Here is a 6,000-nt window from a genome sequence, read left to right as displayed (position 1 = left end):
CTTCGAGCCATAATAATAATTATATCATGCTCCACATATTGTAAAAGATTAATTTTAATACTTTTTTACACCAAAACGATGCGTTACGATGCGAGACGCGACGATGCATTATACATTACGAAAATGTAGAGCGACGTGACACTTTTTGACATTTTATACTGCCTCTACATTTTTTTAATGAAATAAGGGGGCAAACGAGCAAACGGGTCACCTGATGGAAAGCAACTACCGTCGCCCATGGACCCACGCAACATCAGAAAAGATTCAGTTGCGTTGCCGGCCTTTTAAGAGGGAATAGGATTACAGGGTAGGGGGAGGTAGGGAAGGGAAGGGTAGGGGATTGGGCCTCCGGTAAACTCACTCACTCAGCGCAACACAGCGCAAGCGCTGATTCACGCCGGTTTTCTGTGAGCCCGTGGTATTTCTCCGGTCAAGCCGGCCCATTCGTGCTGGAGCATGGCTCTACCACGTAAAAATTGTTAGCCTTGGTTGACTTAAGTATTAACCTTAAGTAGAAAATAGTGGCATCTATGAAAATGTTTAAACTAATCTACCAATAATTTTTGCCATATACTTACGGGAAGGGCGATCATTTCGATCAGACTGACCGCAGGCCGACCTAACCGAAATCGTGCACAGATGCACAAAAGGAGTGAGGCTCGTTTGGCCTGCGATTAGTCCTCCTCGTATGGCCTTAAGTATAATTTCTTAATTTCAACCTTTTAGGCTAACCTTTATACAACCTTAAGCATTCCTTAATTACTAAGAAAGATTCACCGCACTTAAGTAACTTGTGGCATACTTGGTAACTTGTCTCTGAAGATCACACGTAGCTTATTAAAGTTCTATTGCACTAACCTCAATGACGTAAGTGCTAACAGGCTTTTCAGTTGAAAACGAGATCTAGAACACTTTCATAACTCTGACATCATCGACAATGATATAGATGGCGTAGATATGTCTTATACCATATTTTTATGAATACTTATACAGTGTGTAACAAAAATAAGTTATAATACTTTAGGGTGTGCACGTGTTCCTTGTAGAGAGTTCACTGTGAAAGTAGCAGCGCTGAAAGACGAAAATTTTTTTTTCACTTTTGTATGGGCTCGGGTCCGAGCGTCACGAGTTTCCCCATACAAAAGTGAAAAAAAATGTTGGTCTTTCAGCGCTGCTACTTTCACAGTGAACTCTCTACAAGGAACACGTGCACACCCTAAAGTATTATCACTTATTTCTGTTACACCCTGTATATGTTGCAGGGAAAAGAAGATATCAGGGATATCACGAAATCGCGGTAGATACCGAATATTCTTGTTTCTTACGTCTTCTTACTAAACAAATCCAGTGATATGTCATTTCACTAAACTAAATCTAGTGAAATGTCAGAAAAGCGGATACCGCCGAATAAAAACGCATACGGGCACTTGGGCACTAGTGAGAGTGAAACATATATATATATATATATATATATATATATATATATATATATATATATATATATATATATATATATATATATATATATATATATATATATATATATATATATATATATATATATATATATATATATATATATATATATATATATATATATATATATATATATATATATATATATATATATGTTTCTGTGTATATACCCGAAATAATGTAAAGGCAAATAACGACGTTTGCCAATCAGTTAATTTTAAGGCTTCCACCCACTTTATTTAACATCACAAGGCATATCTATACAGTGTAACATCATTGGCGCTAGCTATAAATCTGGCTCGGGTTCCCGTGATAATGGTAGCCTGTAGAGTCCGTGAATAATTGTTATTATGATTTATATTGTCGCGTTTGACCTGATTCATGTGAATATTGACAGTTCAAATTATTCCTTTCGTTTAGGGTAAGTTTCCATTGCAACGTGATTAGGTGGTGTGATGTGGTGAGATCATAAAGTTAATATACCTAGATTAACTTTATGGGTGAGATACATTTTTAAAAAAGCCATTCTAAACTAAACATTGTTTACAAAAATACTAATAAGTTTCAATTAGGATTATTTAAAAATGCATCGCGTTGACTGGTCACATTGTAATGGAAACTGCTATTAAACAAGTATTAGAAATCTATTTTTAATATTACAAAGAAAAACTTAGAAGTGAAAATTAAAACACGAAATCATTATGCAAAACTGTACTTAATCAACACTTTACAATAAACTTTAATCAAAGTAAGAACAAACAACTGCACAATCTAACTAATAGTTCTAAAGCGTCCACCACGTTCGAAAGTCGCAAAAAAAGTGAAGGGCTTTGCCAGGCGTCGTCAGGGCCCCCTCTCCTCAACGGTCACTCGAAAACAAGTCGCTCGGGATGACGTCATCGGATGGAGGCGTGTCCAGCCCCTAGTCTGCATTTATTTATAACACGGCCTCTCCTGACCGGTCAGCGGCGTCCTCGACCGCTTGATCAGCATTATCTTCGACCGCTTGGCCAGCGAATCCAGCGATATCCTCGACCGCTTGGACAGCAGTATCTTTGACCGCTTGGACAGCAGTATCCTGGTCAGTGGCATCCTTGATTGCTTGGTGCGCTGACATGCCCAGATGATCGTCAGATACTTCGTCATCTGAAAAATGAATATTCGTTAAGAAAAACTGTCAAAGGGCGACTTTCAGCTTGACTTTTGGGAGAAGGCGATCTCGAATACGACTGCTTGCGTGCACTCAAACCATCGCAATCGAAACTGCCCTAACTCAATTGCTTGTTAAACAGCTAGGTGTCGAAATGGTTCTACAAGGAATGATTCTAAATTTGAGATTTCTTATAACGAAACACGAACGAAAAGCTCCGGATCCTTATCGTCGTGTCGCATAACAAAAGCATTAAGGTTTTAAATGCTAAAGCTATGCCCCGTGGCACGAAGCATCACAGTCGCTTGCCACGATTGTCTTGACCATAACATAGGCATCCCAGTCGCGTAATATGGCCCCTAATCGCATTATGAAAGCATTAGGTCTGCAAATGCATTCATTATGCCCCGTGGCACGAAGCATCACAGTCGCTTGCCACGATAGGAGTGATCGAACGATCACCTCGTCACATACCACATGTAAGGCTAAGGGAAACACCCCTAAGCGAGCTCGCTCAACAAAACATAACCGGCCGAAACAAACCTTTGAGTTGACGTCAACTTACCAACACTCTCAAAGAAGGCTGCACAGGCATCGGGTGTCCATTCGCCACGCCATCGAACCATATGTTCGGCGGCTGCCTGTGTTCGTTTTCCATAGGAACCTGTCATAAGCTCCAATTCGTAACGATCATGGGGAAGGTCACGAACAATCCTGTATGGACCCCTCATGCCTGAGTCAAGCTTGCCAGAAGCCTGGGAGGCCTTGCTAACAAACACGAAATCCCCAACAGCATAGGATCGAGGTTCTTTACGACGTTCATTTAGACGGCGGTCTTGCTGTCGCTGGTTAACTTTAAGCAATTCAGAAGCTCGCTGTCTACGGAGTGTAGTTATTGCCTCACGATTTGCATGCCTATCTTCTAAAGCCACATCTCTTACAAGTGACCGGAGTACAGGAGTGGCGCCTTCTATGCCCGTTAAAAGAAGTAACGGCGAAGTTCGAGTGGTGGACTGCTTAGTGATGTTAAGTGTTAATTGAATTTTCCACAAAATATTAGACCATTTATTACCCTTAACATTTACTTCAACTCGGATCATATTTAAAAGCGTCCGACAATATCGCTCTACCTGCCCATTCTCGCGGTGCATCCCTGGTGTTATAAAATGAGTAGCACACCCCATTTCAGTTACCCAATTTTGAAAACCTGCACTTTCGAACATCCTACCCTGATCAGATATGATCAAAGATGGAGTTCCAAATAGGGATATGGCATTCGTAAACACCCTTTTTAGTTCATCAGTATCCTGCCTATAAAGTGCGTATAAGAGGCAGTATTTTGAGAAAGAATCTACTAGGATCAGGATATACTTAAAGCCATTAGATTCAACCAAGGGACCTAGCACGTCAAGGTGAACACTAGAAAAGGGGGATTCAGGTTTAGTCCATGATTGGATTGGCTGATGATTAGCTCGGGGTACTTTTTTATGTGAGAGGCACACTATACAATGGGTGATGTATTTTTTAACGAATTGTCTTAATCCTGGGAACCAGAAATGACGAAGAATTAGATCAGTGGTCTTATCAATCCCTACATGGTCATGGTCATCATGGAATACCCGTAACAGGCTTAATCTATGGCCCTTGGGAATGAAACAAAGGTGGCGAGAGTCTTCGCCAGATGAGCTATACTTATAGTACAGAATGTTATTTTTGACTAAGTAACGGGATGAATCTAGCTGGCCGTCTCGCAACTTATCTATTAAGTCCTGGGTTTCAGAATCTGCTGTTTGTGCGATCTGAGCCCAATTTTTAGGCTTACGAATGTGTGAGACTTGTGCCGGATTTCGGCTTAGAAAATCAGCATGTTGCATTAACGCTCCCTTTCTGTACTCTAAAGTATAACGAAAATCCTGAAAATAGACCCACCACCTAGCTACACGAGGTACAAGATCTATTTTTCGCTCAGTCATTTTAATTGAATTGCAATCAGTAATAATCTTGAAGTCTATTCCAATTAAATAATGACGAAAATGCTGCAGAGCCTTCACTATCGCCAGCGTTTCAAGTTCATAGCTGTGATAGCGAGACTCTGCGCCATTTGTCGCTTTACTGAAATACCCAACTACCCTTTTACGCTTACCATCATGTTCTTGAAAAAGAATACCGCCAAAACCAATCGCGCTGGCGTCTGTGTGCAGTTCGGTGGGCAATTTTGGGTCAAATATTGCTAGCACGGGCTCTTGTGTTAAACAGTCAACAATGTACTTATGGGCTAGGTCTTGTTCTTCACCCCAAATAAATGGTTGACCTTTTTTTGTTAATTTTGCAATGCACGCGGTCTTTATGGCATAGTTGGCTATATAACGCCTAAAGTAACCTGCAAGACCCAAAAATTGCCGCACCTGTTTGACACTACTAGGCTTTGGGGACTTGATTAACGCTTCTATTTTTTTAGGGCTCGGTCGTACCTGACCCTGGCTTATTAACCTACCCAAGTACTCTACTTCTGTTTTTAAAAATGAGCATTTCTTTAAATTTATGGAAAAACCTGCCTTGGTAAGAGTTTCAAGCACCTGCCGCAAGATTGCAAGTCCTTCTTTAATAGTGTCTGACATTATGAGTACATCGTCGATGTACGTTAGGACTTTCCCAGTGTCTATTAAATGTTTAAGGGTCCTAGAAATTATCCGTTGATAGACCACGGGAGCGTTTGTGAGTCCATATGGCATTTTTAAATACTCGTATTGAGCTTCAGGAGTCACAAACGCTGTTTTACGTATGGATTCATCATCTTTTAGAGGTACTTGGTGAAAGCCCGTGGCCATATCAAGGCTTGTAAAGTGTTTACTAGTGCCTAACTTATCAATGTGGTCATCGATTAATGGTAGGGGAAATCTCTCTTTTACAGTGATTGCGTTTAACGCCCGATAATCAACGCACATCCTATCAGACCCGTCCTTCTTTTTGACGAGTATGATAGGACTTGCGTATTCAGATTGCGACTCACGAATGATTCCCTTACTCAAAAGATCGGCACATATGTCACGAACGCGTATTTTCTCGTCGGCAGATAGCTTATAAGGTCGGTAGTGCACCGGTACATTACTGTTAAGCTTTATTTCCATGCTTCCAGTTTTAACCGTTGAAGTCGCAGTACCCGTAACGAACGACTCATTGAATTCCCTTAGAAGTGTAAGCAATTGTTGCTTATCCTCCCCGGTCAAACATGTATCTACTAAGCTATCTGTATCGACACTTCTCAAATTACAGACAATATCTAGTGAGGTGTCGGTCCTTATGAGTCTTTGTGTATCACTGGTCCGTATGTACGTTACTCCTTCGCGGTTAAGGACATCAGTACCGATTAACAA

The sequence above is a fragment of the Aricia agestis genome, chromosome 14 (genome assembly GCF_905147365.1).
Source record: "Aricia agestis chromosome 14, ilAriAges1.1, whole genome shotgun sequence".
NCBI classification, from domain to species: Eukaryota; Metazoa; Arthropoda; class Insecta; order Lepidoptera; family Lycaenidae; genus Aricia; species Aricia agestis.
The sequence above is the reverse complement of the archived record's forward strand: the minus strand, read 5'-3'. Positions refer to the sequence as shown.